Genomic DNA, 20,407 nt, shown 5'->3' on the forward strand with positions numbered 1-20,407 from the left:
CCAGATACAAAATTTATTATAAGAGTTTGGTACATTTATTGTATTTATCATAAAAAAGATTTTTTTTAAGATTTTATTTATTTATTTGACAGACAGAGATCACAAGTAGGCAGAGAGGCAGGCAGAGAGAGAGGTGGAGGCAGGCTCCCTGCTGAGCAGAGAGCCCAATGCGGGGCTGGATCCCAGGACCCTGGGATCATGACCTGAGCTGAAGGTAGAGGCTTAACCCACTGAGCCACTCAGGCGCCCCATAAAAAAGATTCTTAATCCATTTTTATTCATCTTGCATTCCTTTCCTACATATTTCACCTTATTTCCCTAAGAATTGTAGACTTTCATTTTTAAACATCACCACTGTGCAATTACAAAACCTAACAAAATAACCAGAAATTTCTTGCTCTTATCTAGTACCCAGCCCACAATCACTTATTCCTCATGGTTTCAAAATGTCATTTTACAGCCCGTGTGATTAAATCAGGATTAATTCACAGTCCGTTAGGTCCATACATTTCTTTTGGTTGCTGTTTGTTCTCAATCTAGAGCTTTCTATTCTTTCTAATCTTCTATTTTGTCTGTAGACCACTGGCTTATAGACACTTGGGCCACTGCCCTGTAGCTTGTCCCACATTCAGAACTATTTGCTTCCTTATGAGTATCTAACTTGTTTCTCTGTCTCCTATATTCCCTGTGTATTTGAGGTTTTGTTAGATTTAGGTTTCTTTTTTCAAACCCCCCTTTGCTGGTGCAGTGTGTTTCACCAATACAAAGCCCACCAGAAAGTACACTCATGAGCTGTGCCACATCTAATGGTGCTAAGTGGAACCATTATCATTAGGTTCAGGTGACTAATGATCTGACCTGTCTACTGTAAACATCTGCATCAACCTTTCACCCAACAGTGATAATCATTCCTGATTAACTATTCCAGCAGGAATTGAAAATGGTGATTTTTTCTAATTCCATCTTTTCTTTCCATATTTCAATAGTTGGATTCTCATATAAATACTATTTCCTTATCAACTAGCAATGTTTGGTTACCATGAATACAGCTTAAACAGGAACATCAGGGTAAATGCTTTTCTAACTGAAATATGGTGAAATATATATTTTCTAATTGGTATAAAGAATTATACCAATGACCTACAGTAAATTAAAATACATTGCTTGCTTCTGCTGAGAGTGTGGGGGGTTAAAGAAGAATGTGAATGTGGAAAGGGAGGCTTTCTCTTTCTCTTTTCTGAGTATTTAAAAAAATATATACATACAGATTTTTTTTCTGTGTTTCAATAAATTGCATTCAATATGCATTTTGGCATTCTAACTGTCCCATTTTTGGTCATCTTCTTATTTTTTATTTATTTCTTGTGGTCACCTTCTTATTGGCATCTACATCTCTTCGATATCCCGTACGTAGTCTCTAATCTCCTCCCTGTTTGCTGACACAACAGGATGCAGCATTTCTTTGTGTTATTTCCTGTCCTAATGCCAGAATCACCATCTCTCCAAGGACCTGGTGCTTTCAGTAGTGAGTCATATTCAGGAACTCCCATCAAGACACTGGGTTTGCATGTTGCAAAGTCTTCTAGGCTTTTCAGTAGATAGTGCTTATGTAGGCTGATGATGTATTAGCTCTTGGTCATGGTATAAACTGTATTTTTTCTCAGTTTGTCATTTTCTTTTTATTTCTCATAAGGTGGTCTTTTCCTTATGATAGTCAACATTATAAATATAAATTTTGAAACTATAATTAAATTTATCATATTTTGTGTATTACTTCTGGATGTTGTCATAATTAGATTTTCCCACCATTGAGTTATAAACAATTCCAATTTTTATGCCCAGATCTTGAATCTCATGGCATTTGCTGAGGATTATAGTAGGCATGTGAACAGAATTTTATCTTATTTTAATGAGTAGCCAGTTTTCTCAATAACATTTTTTTTTAAAGATTTTATTTATTTATTTGACAGAGAGAAATCACAAGTAGGCAGAGAGGCAGGCAGAGAGAGAGGAGGAAGCAGGCTCCCCGCTGAGCAGAAAGCCCGATGCGGGGCTCGAACCCAGGACCTGGGATCATGACCCGAGCCGAAGGCAGCGGCTCAACCCACTGAGCCACCCAGGCGCCCCCTCAATAACATTTTTAATTTTTATCTATCTTTTTAAAGATCTTTTTGAGAGGGATTTTTTTTGAGAGAAGGGAAAAATTATCTGCAGCTGAGGGTACCGGGGATGACTGTAGTCAGTACAATTGCATGCAGACTGAGCTGACTGGGGGACATAGGGAGAGGGTATGATGCAGAGCAGGGGGATCACAGAGAAACGGGAATTTGTTAACTGCTGAGCATAAAGATTTCCTCAAAGCTAAATGCAAAAATCAAAATAAGATGGCAAGTATTATGAAATGTTTGTATTTACACTATTGCCACAGCAGTTGTTAGACTTACTCCGAGGACAGTGTGTCTGTCCACATGTTAGCCACTTGGCGCTCCAGAGAATGAAGTACTACACTTTTGATAGTACGTTCAAAGCACCTGGTAACAAAGTGACCATCTTATCTTATAGGCACCAGCTCTCCCTTTATGGCAGTTTTTCGTCATGTGTGCTGTGTTTTATAAAAAATAGCCGAGAATCAGTTACAGTGTTAAAGTTAACCCAATACTATAAGTCAGTGCAGATCATACCCTAATATATTCATTAGAACTGTGATAGTAGTTGCTCTCAGTGAGCAATTCTGCTCAGAATTCTGTAAAATAGCAAGACTGCATTGAATTAACCCTGAGCTATGAGTTTCAGTCTCATTTCCTTTAGATGAGAAAAGGAAAGTGTGTTTTTTTTTAACATTACCAATTGCTTTATTATTGTAGCTAAAATTCTTTTTTTTTTAATTTTTAAACTTTTAATAAACATATAATGTATTTTTATCCCCAGGGGTACAGGTCTGTGAATTGCCAGGTTTACACATTTCACAGCACTCATCATAGCACATAACCTCCCCAATGTCCATATCCCCACCACCCTCTCCCATCCTCCCTCCCCCTAGCAACTCTCAGTCTGTTTTTTGAGATTGAGTCTTTTATGGTTTGTCTTCCTCCCTATCCCATCTTCTTTCATTTTTTCTTTTCCTACCTCCCAAACCCCCCACATTGCATCTCCACTTCCTCATATCAGGGAGATCATATGATAGTTGTCTTTCTCCGATTGACTTATTTCACTAAGCATAAGACCATCTAGTTCCATCCACATCATTACAAATGGCAAGATTTCATTTCTTTTGATGGCTGCATAGTATTCCATTGTATATATATATACCACATCTTCTTTATCCATTCATCTGTTGATGGACATCTAGGTTCTTTCCATAGTTTGGCTATTGTGGACATTGCTGCTATAAATATTCGGGTGCACGTGCTGCTTTGGAGCACCACGTTTGTATCTTTAGGGTAAATACCCAGTAGTGCAATTGCTGGGTCATAGGGTAGCTTTATTTTCAGTTTTTTGAGGAACTTCCACACTGTTTTCCAGAGTGGTTGCACCAGCTTGCATTCCCACCAACAGTGTAAGAGGCTCCCCCTTTCTCTGCATCCTCGCCAGCATCTGTCATTTCCTGACTTATTAATTTTAGCCATTCTGACTGGATTTCCCTGATGCCGAGTGATGTGGAGCATTTCTTCATGTGTCTGTTGGCCATCTGGATGTCTTCCTTGCAGAAATGTCTGTTCATGTCCTCTGCCCATTTCTTGATTGGATTATCTGTTCCTTGGGTGTTGAGTTTGCTAAGCTCTTTATAGATTTTGGATACTAGCCCTTTATCTGATATGTTGTTTGCAAATATCTTCTCCCATTCTGTCAGTTGTCTTTTGGTTTTCTTAACTGTTTCCTTTGCTGTGCAAAAGCTTTTGATCTTGATGAAATCCCAATAGTTCATTTTTGTCCTTGCTTCCCTTGACTTTGGTGATGTTCCTAGGAAGAAGTTGCTGCGGTTGAGGTCGAAGAGGTTGCTGCCTGTGTTCTCCTCAAGAATTTTGATGGATTCCTTTCTCACATTGAGGTCCTTCATCCATTTTGAGCCTATTTTCGTGTGTGGTGAAAGGAAATGGTCCAATTTCATTTTTTTGCATGTGGCTGTCCAATTTTCCCAACACCATTTGTTGCAGAGGCTGTCTTTTTTCCATTGGACATTCCTTTCTGCTTTGTTGAAGATCAGTTGACCATAGAGTTGAAGGTCTATTTCTGGGCTCTCTATTCTGTTCCATTGATCTATGTGTCTGATTTTGTGCCAGTACAATACTGTCTTGATGATGACGGCTTTGTAATAGAGCTTGAAGTCTGGGATTGTGATGCCACCAACTATGGCTTTCTTTTTCAATATTCCTTTGGCTATTCGAGGTCTTTTCTGGTTCCATATAAATTTTAGGATTATTTGTTCCATTTCTTTGAAAAAAATGGATGGGATTTTGATAGGGATTGCATTAAATGTGTAGATTGCTTTAGGTAGCATAGACATTTTCGCAATATTTATTCTTCCAATCCAGGAGCATGGAACATTTTTCCATTTCTTTGTGTCTTCCTCAATTTCTTTCATGAGTACTTTATAGTTTTCTGAGTATAGATTTTTTGCCTCTTTGGTTAGGTTTATTCCTAGGTATCTTATGGTTTTGGGTGCAATTGTAAATGGGATTGACTCCTTAATTTCTCTTTCTTCTGTCTTATTGTTAGTGTAAAGAAATGCAACTGATTTCTGTGCATTGACTTTATATCCTGACACTTTACTGAAATCCTGTACAAGTTCTAGCAGTTTTGGAGTGGAGTCTTTTGGGTTTTCCACATATAGTATCATATCATCTGCAAAGAGTGATAGTTTGACTTCTTCTTTGCTGATTTGGATGCTTTTTATTTCTTTTTGTTGTCTGATTGCTGAGGCTAGGACTTCTAGTACTCTGTTGAATAGCAGTGGTGATAATGGACATCTGTGCTGTGTTCCTGACCTTAGCGGAAAAGCTTTCAGTTTTTCTCCATTGAGAATGATATTTGCAGTGGGTTTTTCATAGATGGCTTTGATAATATTGAGGTATGTGCTCTCTATCCCTACACTTTGAAGAGTTTTGATCAGGAAGGGATGCTGTACTTTGTCAAATGCTTTTTCAGCATCTATTGAGAGTATCATATGGTTCTTGTTCTTTCTTTTATTAATGGATTGTATCACATTGATTGATTTGCGGATGTTGAACCAACCTTGCAGCCCTGGAATAAATCCCACTTGGTCATGGTGAATAATCCTTTTATTGTACTGTTGGATCCTATTGACTAGTATTTTGGTAAGAATTTTCACATCTGTGTTCCTCAAGGATATTGGTCTGTAATTCTCTTTTTTGATGGGATCTTTGTCTTGTTTTGGGATCAAGGTGATGCTGGCCTCATAAAATGAGTTTGGAAGTTTTCCTTCCATTTCCATTTTCTGGAACAGTTTCAGGAGAATAGGAATTAGTTCTTCTTTAAATGTTTGGTAGAATTCCCCTGGGAAGCCGTCTCACCATGGGCTTTTGTTTGTTTGGAGATTTTTGATGACTGTTTCAATCTCCTTACTGGTTATGGGTCTGTTCAGGTTTTCTATTTCTTCCTGGTTCAGTTGTGGTAGTTTATGTCTCTAGAAATGTATCCATTTCTTCTAGATTCTCAAATTTGTTGGTGTAGAGTTGCTCATAGTATGTTCTTATAATTGTTTGTATTTCTTTGGTGTTGGTTGTGATCTCTCCTCTTCCATTCATGATTTTATTTATTTGGGTCCTTTCTCTTTTCTTTTTGATAACTCTGGCCAGGGGGTTATCAATCTTATTAATTCTTTCAAAGAACCAGCTCCTAATTTCATTGATTTGTTCTATTATTTTTTGGCTTCTATTTCATTGATTTCTGCTCTGATCTTTATGATTCCTCTTCTCCTGCTGGGTTTAGGCTTTCTTTGTTGTTCTTTCTCCAGCTCCTTTAGGTGTAGGGTTATATAGGTTGTGTATTTGAGACCTTTCTTGTTTCTTGAGAAAGGCTTGTACTGCTATATATTTTCCTCTCAGGACTTCCTTTGTTGTGTCCCACAGATTTTGAACCATTGTGTTTTCATTATCATTTGTTTCCATGAATTTTTTCAATTCTTCTTTAATTTCCTGGTTGATCAATTCATTCTTTAGAAGGATGCTGTTTAGTCTCCATGTATTTGGCTTCTTTCCAAATTTCGTCTTGTGATTGAGTTCTAGCTTCAGAGCATTGTGGTCTGAAAATATGCAGGGAATGATCCCAATATTTTGACACTGGTTGAGACCTGATTTATGACCCAGGATGTGGTCTATTCTGGAGAATGTTCCATGTGCACTAGAGAAGAATGTGTATTCTGTTGCTTTGGGATGGAATGTTCTGAATATATCTGTGATGTCCATCTTGTCCAGTGTGTCATTTAAGGCCTTTATTTCCTTGTTGATCTTTTGCTTGGATGATCTGTCCATTTCAGTGAGGGGAGTGTTAAAGTCCCCTACTATTATTGTATTATTGTCGATGTGTTTCTTTGATTTTGTTATTAATTGATTTATATAGTTGGCTGTTCCCATGTTACGGGCATAGATTTTTAAAATTGTTAGATCTTCTTGTTGGACAGACCCTTTGAGTATGATATAGTGTCCTTCCTCATCTCTTATTATAGTCTTTGGCTTAAAATCTAATTGATCTGATATAAGGATTGCCACCCCAGCTTTCTTCTGATGTCCATTAGCATGGTAAATTGTTTTCCACCCCCTCACTTTAAATCTGGAGGTGTCTTCGGCTCTAAAATGAGTTTCTTGTAGGCAGCATGTTGATGGGTCTTGTTTTTTTATCCATTCTGATACCCTGCGTCTTTTGATTGGAGCATTTAGCCCATTAACATTCAGGGTAACTATCGAGAGATATGAATTTAGTGCCATTGTATTGCCTGTAAGGTGACTGTTATTGTATACTGTCTCTGTTCCTTTCTGTTCTACTACTTTTAGGGTCTCTCTTTGCTTAGAGGACCCCTTTCAGTATTGTCTGTAGAGCTGGTTTGGTGTTTGCAAATTTATTCAGTTTTTGTTTGTCCTGGAAGCTTTTAATCTCTCCTTCTATTTTCAATGATAGCCTAGCTGGATATAGTATTCTTGGCTGCATGTTTTTCTCATTTAGTGCTCTGAATATATCACGCCAGCTCTTTCTGGCCTGCCAGGTCTCTGTGGATAAGTCTTCTGCCAATCTAATATTTTTACCATTGTATGTTACAGACTTCTTTTCCCAGGCTGCTTTCAGGATTTTCTCTTTGTCACTAAGACTTGTAAATTTTATTATTAGGTGACGGGGTGTGGACCTATTCTTATTGATTTTGAGGGGGGTTATTTGAACCTCCTGGATTTTGATGCTTGTTCCCTTCGCCATATTGGGGAAATTCTCTCCAATAATTCTATCCAATATACCTTCTGCTCCACTCTCTCTCTCTTCTTCTTCTGGAATCCCAATTATTCTAATGTTGTGTTGTCTTATGGTGTCACTTATCTCTCGAATTCTCTCCTCATGGTCCAGTATTTGTTTGTCTCTCTTTTGCTCAGCTTCTTTATTCTCTGTAATTTGGTCTTCTATGTCACTAATTCTTTCTTCTGCCTCATTTATCCTAGCAGTAAGAGCTTCCATTTTTTACTGCACCTCATTAATAGCTTTTTTGATTTCAACTTGGTTAGATTTTAGTTCTTTTATTTCTCCCGAAATGGCTTTTATCTCTCCAGAGAGGGTTTCTCTAATATCTTCCATACCTTTTTCGAGCCCAGTTAGAACCTTGAGAATCGTCATTCTGAACTCTAGATCTGTCATATTACCAATGTCCGTATTGATTAGGTCCCCAGCCTTCGGTACTGCCTCTTGTTCTTTTTTTTGTAGTGAGTTTTTCTGTCTTGTCATTTTGTCCAGATAAGATTTGCTTTCTCCTCCTCTGGAATTCCGCTGTTCTCCTTGGTAAATGATGTGGGTCTTGGCTGGGTTTCTTGTTGATCTTCTGGGGGAGGGGCCTGTTGTAGGGATTCTCAAGTGTCTTTGCCAGAGGTGGAAATGCCCCACCCTTATCAGGGGCCAGGCTAAGTAATCCGCTCGGGTTTGCTTTCGGGAGCTTTTGTTCCCTGAACGCTTTCCATAGAGTTCCAGAGGATGGGAATGATAATGGCGGCCTCCCAATCTCCAGCCCAGAGGAGCCGAGAGCTCGGTGTCCCACTCCTCAGTGAGCCCTCAGAGAAAAGCACCCAATGGCTCCCGTCTCCCTGGCCTCTGGTCACGCTTGGAGAAAAGTGCTCACTCGATCGCACTTGGAGAAAAGAGCTAGGTCACTTCCGTCTCTGTGGCCTCCATCCGCGTGCTTGGAGACAAGTGCTCAGTCACTCTGTCTCCCTGGCCTCCGGCCGTGCTCCAAGCTCACCCAGCCTGTGCCTGGTTCAAGGTAACCCCGAGCTGAGAGCTCGCTCCTCGGCTTTGTCTCTGTAGCTGGCTTCCCTGCTCTAATACCTGCAAGCTCTGTGACACTCAGACACCCCTGGTCTTTCTGTGACCCTGTGGGAACGGGGGTTATGCTGACCCCACGTGGGCTTCCCCCCGGTTTAGCCTCTGGAACGATGTCCCTCAGTGGAGCAGACTTTTAAAAGTCCTGATTTTGTGCTCTGTTGCTCCGCTGCTTGCCGGGAGCCGGCCCCTCCCCCTGCAGTCTATCTTCCCCTTGCTTGGATTCACTTCTCCGCTGGTCCTACCTTTCAGAAAGCGATCAATTTTCTGTTTCTAGAATTGTTGCTCTTCTTCTCTTCGATTTCCTGTTGGATCTGTAGGTGTTCGCAATGATTAGATAAACTATCTAGCTGATCTCCTGCTACCTGATGTCATCTCAGCCTGCTACTTCTCTGCCATCTTGACTCCTCCCCCAAGGAAAATGTGTTTCTTAAATTCATTAGGAAGGACACTGCTCCAGGATTAGGACTAGGGAAAAGCAGGCTGAATGGATGCTTATCGCCAATGAAATAGTCACACTCACTGTGTTTAGCATGTAAAGGCAAAAATTGTTGACAGAGCTGTTTTACATTCAGAGCTGAGAAATCAAGATTTTAGATGCCCTAGTGAGGATGGCAATTCTAATGAATATCAAGATCTGGGCAGAAGTTATCAGTTTCCAAGTGTGATAAATAATTTCACTAGGGATGAATCAGAGGGTGGTAAATCACCATGGCTAAAATAGAGCTACACTCATAAATGACCATGTCCTTTTCCCCTTCCTGTTATTTTACTGGTAAGAAACTATAATTTCTTGAATCACCAGCGGCATTACCAGAGCTTGCTAGAAATGCAGAGTGTTGGGCCCCACCTCAGATCTACCAATTCAAAATCTCTGGGGTGGGTCTCTAGAGTCTATGACCCCCCAACCCACAGAGTCCATGTTTTAACAAGTCTTCCAGATAAATCTGATACACACTGATGTCTGTAAAGCCCGCAGCTTGGAAAAACACAGAACCACTAGAGATCTTCATTCTGAAAGTAACCCTTGACTTGGAGAAAGCAAACAAGATGATTCTTGGCAAATTAAATGAATCCTGGTGAACTGGTGACTATAGTAATCCATCTGGGACCTCTTGCCTTTTGGGTTACATGTTAAAGAGTAGAGTCCCACTAATGTGATCAAGTGTTCTGTTTTGATCTGTACTATCCAAATTTTATGACTGAAAATTTTCTGTCCTGGAAACCCCTCAGTCCCAGGCAAAGTAGGACAGCTGAGAGCCCTACCATCTGGCCAAAAACCCAATGAATGAATTGTCCCCCCATTAGGGACAAGGCTCTTGGAGTCTCCTGCTGCTTCCCTGATATTAGGATATTGGCTTTGTAAAATGTCACTATGGAGCTGGGTTGTCAGATGAAAGATTTATATGAAAGATGCAGTAGCTAACAATGTAGTTCTTCTGAAACCAACTTGAGGATCATTTTACTAACTTTTACATTTTGTAATGGGACTCTGGCACAAGGTTTCAGTGTCAGAATTTTGTTTCATTCATTTCCTAGCCTTGTGGTCTTAGACAAATTAACATCGTGGTATCTAAGTTTCTTCAGCTGTGAAATGTGTAGCATAAAGTACCCATTCATAATGTCATTAGGGTATTAACACTTAGAACATCCTGGTAGATGATCAAAGTTCAACAATAATTACATATTATTCTAGCACATGGTGAACTAATATTATAGACTCATCTACTTTGGAAGTAACATTAACACTGAAACTTCTCTAGGATCTCATTTAGCATGAGGTGTATTTAATTTTCATTCTATGTCCAATCAGCTGGTGGTAGCAAACTAGAACATAATGTTCAGAGGACTCTGAAGCTACATCTGGAAAGGACAAGAAAGAATAATGCTACTGATTCATTTTGTCTCTGGAAAATAGGAGGCAGAAGTGAATGTTATCGAATGGTCATTGCCATAGACAAGTATCATAGTCAACTTGCTGGCACTTCTAGATGTATACACTGTTTAAGTTATTCTAGCTTTAGATTATAAAGGTTGCATGGAATCATTATAACAGTGGTTCCACAACTGGATATTTGATATTAAAGTATGAAAATCATCTTTATATTCACTAGATTTGTGCCTTTAGATGAAGTTGAATTTTGAGTTTATGCTTATTATAACCAAGATTCATTTTGTACTTCTCATTTACTGGGTTTGAGTCAGATATACAGAGATGTGCAAAGTATTTTACTGAGGATTATGTGAAGTATACACATGTGTATACATACTTATCTGGAAAGTACTGACGTAAGTGAAATGATTGGAATTTTTATTTGTTGAAAACTGTGTTGACTCAATAAAGTTTTGTCCACTTACCACTAAGAGACTTACATCATGTATATAGTAGTGAATGAAATGAACATAGTCCATACCCTCATGGAAATAAGGGTCTAATATGGGAGCTTGACAATAAATAAAATGTCATGCTTATAACTATATAATTACAATGGATATAAATATAACTATTGTGGGGAGGCAATTCTCCATGGGTCTCTTGTGTTTCTACATGTCTTGTGAGTAAGGGCACTGATGCTCTTTTTTTCCTGAATTGTCCTTTCAAGGTTGTTTGTATAGTAAATAGCTTTGGAAGATGGAGATAGTGTTTCCCTCCAGAGCACAGCACAGGCATATTTACTGTCCAGTATAATAAAGACAACATCTCTTGAATAGAAGGGCAAGCAAGTCTGTCCATTATAAAAGATTCAGATTCTCTAAGCTCAGGGTTCCTCTTCCATAAGGCAATGCATTGCAGGCACAGAGATCATCTGGCTCTCTCTGCACCCTTCTGTGGAAATTGGGGCTCAGAAAAATGGTGCAAAAGTATCAATATTCTGGCTACTGCTTTTGATGTGAGTAAAAAAACTAGACTTCATCTCTGACCCAAGAGCCTACAATTTTCCCTCAGATTCATGAAACTGGCAGGCTAACTTGTTTGCTTGCATCTAGGGTAAAATCAGATTTTTACCTTAGGTTTATTGGACAAGTCTGTCTGACTCTGTCTGTCTTTCTCTCTCCCTCCTTCCCTCTCTTTTTTTCTCTCTCCCTCCCCCATCTCTTTTCCTCTTTCTCTTCTCTCCATCTCTTTCTCTTTTAGTAATAACATTAAATGTAGGAGAGCACAATTTTTAGACCAAAACTTCTTATAAGAGCTTGTAAACATTTTACGTCTCATTTATAATGTTAAACTTATCTTTCTGAGAAAGTTTTATCTTCTTGGCGTAACTGACTTGCAAGAAACATTTAACAGAACAAATTTGCTATTCTCACAAATATTCAAAATAAAAGATAAACAATTAGTAAACGCATGTTGAGCTTCAAAGAGTCAGGCCTGTGAAGGAGAACTAGACCAAGAGGCTCCTTGAACACTAACAGAAAAACAGGAGCAGCTAACCTCTGCTGTTGTTGTTCCTGATTTTAATGAGAAAGACCCCTGCTGTTTCACAGTTACATACTGACCTGGCTCCATGATTTAGATTTAGATTTTTAATCAAGTTGAAGAAGAACCATTCTACTTCCTACTTTACTGTTTTTATTAAACATGGATATTAAAAACTATTAAATCTCCTTTTAGCAGTTAATTAGAATACTTCTTTCTTTTCTCCAGTCATCAATAACATATTAAATTATATTAATAGATTTCTAATATTAAAACTTCCTTGCATTCCTGTTTGTCCCTATGAACTATAATTTATATACTATAGAAAGGTCTATGAGAGAAACAGAGTCATAAGAGTGAGGCTATAAGTAGGGAAAGATGCTCTCCATTTGTGGTCTGCAATTTAGCTGACTTAAGTCTAGAATATTTTTTGCTGTATTCCACAGGTGTACTTTGAAGAATCCAGATACTTCTTGAAGCTCTACTTGCTCTATTTTCAGATCTGTCTGGTTATTTTATATAAGCTTTTACCTTTTAAGTGTTTCAAATCTGATTTTTTATTTCTTTAAATACAAATGTTTTGAATTATTATGTTACATTTGGCAAATCAATATCTGCCTTCCTTGTGGGTTTGATTCTGCAGCTTTTGTCTTTGTTTTTTTCTTTCTCTCTCATACATCTTGTTTCTGCTGGTGTTTTATGATGGTGTGTGTGAGAAAAAGAGAAAAAGAAAACTAATAAGTGTTGGAAATTTCTCTGGGGAAATTCTTTGAGGAAATAGTTGTATTTACTTGTCCAGTGCCTCAGGACATTGAGTACTCATAACCACTTTAAATTATAACCGTTTGTGGGTCTGGGAGGGAGTGTGCCTTAGGAAATACCTTTTTCAATATCATTTTTGAGCTCTTGGTCACCTACTTTTCCTCCTCCATCTTGCCATACAACCGCCTGTTTTATTACTGGTGCTGGTAGCTGGTAATTTGTGTCTGTATGGTGTGTCTCTTCATTCTCACATACCTTCTCCACCACTTTACCGTAATAGAAGTGGTTCCAGATGTACCCCAACCCTGTTGCTCCTTACAGTGGAGGGATCTCTGGTCTTTCTCTTCGTAGGCACTACTTTTGGGTAAACATGTTTGTCAGAGCTGTTTGTCAAGGCCTTGGTTTATATCTTGCTAGATTTCCTTTTCCTTGCATCTTCTCTTGCCCTCAACCCTTCTGTCATAGATTGTGGTCTGGAATTTTCCTGCCTTCTAATTTCTTTGTAAATGTTTCATAACAATGGCAATGACAGTGACAGTAACAACAACGGTAATAATAATATTTTGACGTTGATTTCAGAAGGCAGAGAGGGGCCGAGCTGCCTTCGCCAAAGCATCTTTTTTTTTTAAGATCTTATTTATTTATTTGAGAGAGAGCAGGGGCAGAGGGGGAGTGGCAGAAGGAGAGAGAGCAGTAGACTCCCCACTGAGCATGGACCTGGACAAGTACTCCATCCCAGGACCCTCGGATCGTGACCTGAATTGAAATCAGATGCTTAACTAACTGAGTCACCCAGATATCCCTCACCAAAGCATCTTTAATTGAAATTTGGTTTAGCTAAGCTCTATCAGAAGATTCTGGGTCTCTGGGCTCAGAACTCGGAATTAGGTTATAGAATATCTTAAGTGAGGTAGAGTAACAACCACTTTAAATCTTCAAAGATTCATTCTGTAATTCTACCTCTCCTGTTTCCTAGTGTTTCACTACCACCTAAAATCCCATCTTTCAATCCCACTGTATTTCTGTGATTTTAGGTCTATCTTTACTGGTTATTCAAATAAATTTGTTAATTATAATAGCTAAAATGCCAGAAAGCAGTCTTGAAACTAAATTTAATTAGATTTTGGAAGTTTCTTGTCATTTCAAAGAAAAAAATTATAATATTTTCTAATGTTTGGATATATAGAGCAGGGATATCTCAGGTAATGTGGATGGTAAATGCCTAGCCTAATGGGAAGAACACTCTCAATCAGCCCTTTTGGAATCTCTCAAATTTCAAATTTCAAGATATTTTGTTATTTAGATTGAAAAATTAGGACTCTGTAATGTCAATATGAAATACAAAATAGTGAATTTTTTTTGAATAATTGTAAAATCATTTCCTAAAACTACTGAATTATTTTTAAAATATGCTCATATTGAATTTTGTAAACTGACCACTTCCCATAACATTAAGTACCTAAAGTTCTATAATTATAGGTATTCAGAAGGATAACTGAGCTTGGAGCATTCAGCCTAGTTTTCATCATGAAATTGCATCTGTCATTCATCATGGGTCACAGACAAAAGCTAGCTCAGCACAAAAGCCACCTTCTATTATTGTCCATCCTGTTTTATCTCTCCTTATGGTGGAAAAGATGCCTCTTTGTCCTGACTAGCAATTAGAAAACAAGGATTTAGAGAACAGGGCAAATTAAATTAGGGTCATCATAGGAGCAATGAAATCCTCTGTGTTAGAGGCCCACAGAACAAACTGTGGTTTTCATTAAATGGGGTTATAAAATAATCTACTATGGGACACTTTCCCGTATTTTTCTCTCAGAAAAATATGCCTGAGTACTGTACTTCCTTAAGATAATGGGTTCACCTATTGATGATTCTCTTGGTTCTCCTAGTGGAGGATTGTGGGATTATGAGTAGAAAAGCCAAGATAAAAAAGTAAAAAATAAGGTTGAATAGGTGAGTCAATACTGTATGGATGGAGAGGCAAACTCCAAATTTCTAGATTCTATGTACTCTTCCTGTCCCCTCACTGTGAGGTACTGGGTAAACCACCTGATTGCACTGTGTCTTAGTGTCCCTAAATTCTCCATATCATCTTTACTTCCACTGGGGTACTTCTTGTTAAAATACGATCTGACAGAGTAAGATGATGCTGAAACTTGACCTCTCTTATTGAGTCATAGTAAAGAGACCCCAAGATCAGATAGGGACTCTGCAGGAGGATATGGATGCAGATTTGGAGGACATCTGCTGAGTCTAGACCATAATCCTAGATAAACAGTTTGAAGGGCTGTGAAGAGAGAGGCATAGTGCAATGGAGATTGATTTGGATAAGTGACAAAAACAAAGAATCACTATTATGAATCACATTAGACCAACAGAGGTCCCAGGCAATGGGAATAATTCATTAAAGTCTGAAGGTGGTGATTCAAGAGACAGTAGAGGGGATCAGTGCCAAGATTCCAAGTAATTATTCCATTCAGAGCTAGCCCCAGCTATTGTGTGGAAATAAAAGGAGGAGATCCCAGGACTGCAGGGAAGGGCTTAAAAGAACTAAGCATTACATCAGAGCCTTGACCAAGGAAACTAATTGACAGGCCTCCTGGACCAGCAGGGGTACAGGGTCCTAAGTGGCAAATAAAGTTCAAGCTTAAGGATCCAAATTATACCAACACCATTGAACTAGGAATACACTGTTGAAAGACTCACTTGACACTAGAGTCAGAAAAATGTGATGAATTCCAGAAAGTTTACATGGGAATCTTCTGATTGATTACATCTCAGAAAAAGATGAGCAAGGCAGACAATCACTGAGTCAAAATCAGTGGTTCTCAAACTTGAGCATGAATCAGAATACCTGGAGGGATTGTTAAACAAAGATTCCTGCAACTCCCAGATATTCTGATTCATTAGGTTTAGGAAGGAGCAACAATACAATACACATTCCTTATAAGTGCACATGGAACATTCACCAGAAAAGACCATAAAGGTCCTAAAACAAATCTCAATAAATTTAAAAGAACTAAAATTACACAAAATATGTTTCCAGACTAAAATGGAACTCTAAAGTTTATGGCCAACTGATTTTTGAAAAGGGTGTCAAGAAAATGAGAAAGGAAAAATTTTCAAGCAAATCCAGGAGGGACAACATGCAAAAGAGTTAACGTGGATTCTTACCTCACACCGTATAAATAAATAAATAAATAAATAAATATTAAAATGGATCATAAATTTAAATTTAAGGGTTTAAAATTTTTAAACTGTTAGAAGAAAATATGAAAACAAATTTCTCTGACCTTGAGTAGGAAATGGTTTCTGAAATATAATAGCAAAGGTGCAAAAGTAAAACTAGGTAAATTAGACTTTATTAAAACTAAAAACTTTTGTGTTAAAATGACACCATCAAGAAAGGAAAAAAATCCACAGACTTGGAGAAAATATTTAAAAATGATATCTTTAATAAGGGCTTTGTATATAAAATATATTTTAAAAACTCTAACAATTTGATAATGAAAAGGTGAATAATCCAACTTAAAAATGGGCGACAAATTTGAATAGACATTTCTTCAGAGATATACAAATAATCAATAAGGACATGAAAGGATACTCAACATCATTAGTTATTAGTGAAATATAAATCAAAACTACAAGATACCAATGTACATCCACTAGGATGGGTACAGTTAAAAAGAAAGACAACAAGAAGTATTAGTGTGGATACAGAGGAATTGGAACCCTCATACTTTGCTGGTGAAAATATAAAATGGAGCAGCCACTTTGGAAAACAACTTCGGGAAATATTAATTATAGGGTTTCTCAAAATATTCATTATATTGTTACTATATGACCCAACAATTCCATTCCTAACAATGAAATTTAACCTTAGGGACACACAGAAAATTAGACATGAATATTTATAATAGCATTATTCATAATAGTAAAGAAATGAAAATAATGCAAATGTTCATCAACAAACGAATAGATCAACAAAAATGGTATATCCATTCAATGGAATACTATTCAGCTATCAAAAGGAATGAAGCACTGACAAATGTTACAACATGGGTGAGCCCTGAAAACATTATCCTAAGTGAAAGAAGTCAGTCACCAAAGACCACATACTGTATGATTCCATTTAAATAAAATATCTAAAATAGGCAAATCCACGGAGGCAGAAAGTACATTAGAGCTGCCCAGGCTTATGCCAGAAGAGGAAGATGTGGAGTGAATGCTGGTGGGTATAAGATTTTTAGGTGATGAGAATGTTCTAAACTCAGATTGTGGTTATCATTACACAACTCTGTGAATATAATGAAAACTTTTGAGGTGTACACTTTAAATAGGTAAAGTTTATGACATGTGAAATGTATCTCAATCAAGCTGTTTTTGTTAAATGACCTTATGATTCATATACATTAATTTAAAAGTAAGGTTTGTTTTGCTCCTTGGGTACTTGGGGGAGGGGGAAATTTGGGAGTTGTGGATTGAAAATCTGGGTTGAAAACAGCATCTTACAGTAACTAGCACATGCTACTCTTTCGATACTAAGTGATTTACCAAGGAAACTGGACTAACGCTGCTCTTGTACTCACAAAGTCAAGTCATCTATCATCTTCCTTTGTATAAAGTTTCACTTGGGAGGTAATTTTCATGGTTCAGATAAAAGGAGATTTATTCTGGAAGCTCCAAGTGATTCTTTACTATAAAGAACCTTTGCTCTTTAACTCGCAAAGACTTGCCTCAGGGATTAGGAGATGGAACACTGCAAAACTGTTCCTAAAACTGTGCCCTAAGTGTGGTTATTCCACACCCACGGAGGCAGACTTAGAACAAGGTCGTATTTCCTCTCCTGGTTTCTCTTTGGCACCAGTTGTGTAGGGGGAGAAGCAGGCAGGAGTGCTGCACAAAAGACTGGCCTCTGGCCTCTAACAGAATGCTGAAGGCTGGCTGTATAGACTTCCCAAGTGACCAGCTCAACTGTGGGGCCGCCTGAGCCCTGGGTGAAGGGAAGAAAGTGGGGCTGATCAGGTTTCCAGCTTTGAAGTGGAGAATGAGCCAGAATGAAGAAGCTCCTGATCAAAGGCAGCTGAACGATAAGAAAGGCGACAGTGCTTCTCCAGGGAGAGCCTGGGCACCTGTAGCCAGGTGGGGAAAGAGCACCCAGCCCTCTGAATGGGCGCTTTTGTTTCTGTTCCTTTTGACAACAGGAAACATTTGAAGCAATTGGAACCAGCAATTTATAACTCAGATCAGTCTAGTGCAATGGTTCTAAAAAGTGATATACTTCAGAATCACTTGGGGAAGTTTCTGGAAATACAGGTACCTGGGCTTCACCCCCAAAGACTAATTCCTGAGGTCTGGCATAGGAATCTCAGCTCTGTACTTTAATCATGTTCTCCCAGGTAATTAGATGCTCCTGGAGTTTAATAACCATTGGCTCAATGCTGGAACTTACCACCAGTCTAGAGGGGGAAACTCTATTTATTTGGGCGAAATATATGTTCTTTATATTATGATTACCTTAAAATTTCAAATGTTCACCAAAGCCTCAAAGAAGAGAGGTTATTTTCAGCAAATCTAATCTATCAGTTCTCTGACTACAGCACAGAAAATTCAGAGGAATCTCTCTGGAGACCCAAAAGCCTTTGTTAATGTTGCAGGCACTGGGCTAGGTGTTAGGGATGGAGATGAGTAACACAGACTTGTTCCCAAGAGCTCAGCATCTTGTTGGGGAGACAGACATGTAAACAAAATAAATGAAGTATTATAAGAAGAATGTATAAGGCCCTGTTCCAGCTCAGGAAGAGAATGACTAACTCTGCCTGGAGGGCGGGAGGAGAGGCAGGGGAGGCTTTCCCAAAAACACAAGGTTGGAAGCCAGATTTCAGTGATGGGGAGCGGCTTGCCTCCCTGGCATGGGTACGTGCAGGTGGCCTGGCAAGGAAGTCGGAAGATTCCAGTCCTAGGGGAAGCTGTGCAGAGACACAGGCCTGTGAACCCTGGGAAGTTCAGGATGGCAGGAATGCAGAGGAAGTCCGTGGTGAGGTGGCTGGGGATTAGGTAGAAAAGTAGCCTCCATATGAAAGAACCTGTAAAAGCCATGAAGGAGACCTTTGGACTTTGCCTGTAGGAGATGATCACTTAATGCAGGAATTTCTGTCTGTGAACCTAAAGAACTCAGAATCTTGGATACAAAACTGTTGTTCAAGTCCAGTAAGTTTGAATTGGGAAAATATAAGGGATGGATCGCCAGAATTATAACAACACAGTGTTTATTCCTCATCTGATTTGACAGGCTCCAAAATAAATACTAGTAATAATCAGTATTTGCACACTTCCTAGTCTAAGAGAAAAATTCATAGGTATTTGTCACATATGCTTCTCATGGCCTCATGGCAACCACACAAAGTAGATGCTATTGCCTCAAACTTTTAGAAGAAGAAATTTCTTGGAAAAGCTAAATAGCTTACATTAGTAGCTTATTAAGTAGCAGAACTACAACTCTAGCACACATTTTCTGATTGTGAGTCTTAAAGATTTTTCTACAGATATGGATTGACTAAAAGTGTAACTCTAAACAAACACACAGAATTAGACCAGAGAATATACCATGAAGCCCTCTAAGAAAGAAAGTAAAGGGAGAAATGCTAGGATTTCTCTATAAGTCAAAATAGGTCCAGTTAGGTGGGGTTCATAAACAATCAACCACAATCCTAAAAAAGAGAGCTCAGAGACTTACACTACAGTAACAGGTTACTTCCAGCTTGCTTCCCAACCTGATGAAGTTTGGAGGACATTCCTGGCTGTCTCTCCTTCCCCTGTTAACTCAATGCCCAGACTCTCCATGTTGGGGCCTTACCTTCTATGGCTTTGTGGTTATTCTGGCATCCCCCCAGGCCAGCAAACAGGACTTTGTAAAACCATCTCACTCTGACTCTTGACTCAACCATGTGACTTACTCTGGCCAACGAGATGTTAGTAAATGTGACACTAGCAGAAGCTTGAAAAAACACTGCACACTTGGCCTTGCTCATCCTTGCACTTCCCCTACCTGATACCAATATCCTGCCATTTTAACACTTGATCCCTATGTGCTGCAGGGGGGAATAAATATGTCCATTATTAACTGATATCAGCTTGCTTTCTGTGTGTGACAAAGTGTATGTGTGATCTACACAGCTTTGTACAAATGTCAATTGCCTATCAAATTATAATTATCATCCTAATGATTACTATGTCCAGTCCATCTATACTTCTGAAGTAATATTTTAAGACTCGGGAATGGCTAATACAATCTGATGAAGACAAAAGATAAAAAAATTCTTAAAAATTATGTGTTATTAACCAAACTAAATTAATTATGCTCTACTTTAGATTCTTTGGGGTAGATCATGGCACAACCATTAAAAACAGTATGAGGTAAGTGAGTTAGTTTCCCCCAACTTCACCGTTATGTTAATGAACTCAGGTCTCACGTCCAAGTTCACCGAACATATGGACATTAATTTAACAAAAAAACCTGACTACAAACTTAATGATGTTACAGCTGTCTTTGTAAATGCCTTGATTACTCCTTGCATGACAATTCACTTAAGGTAGACACAACATTCCTTTTGGAATTGGGCTTAGGTAACCATCTATGCCCTAAAATCAATAGTTAGACATAGCATCACTTAGGAACTGGTTAAGAGGTAT

The sequence above is a fragment of the Enhydra lutris genome, unplaced genomic scaffold (assembly GCF_002288905.1).
Source record: "Enhydra lutris kenyoni isolate GAN:26980312 unplaced genomic scaffold, ASM228890v2 scaffoldscaffold6, whole genome shotgun sequence".
Taxonomy (NCBI): Eukaryota; Metazoa; Chordata; class Mammalia; order Carnivora; family Mustelidae; genus Enhydra; species Enhydra lutris.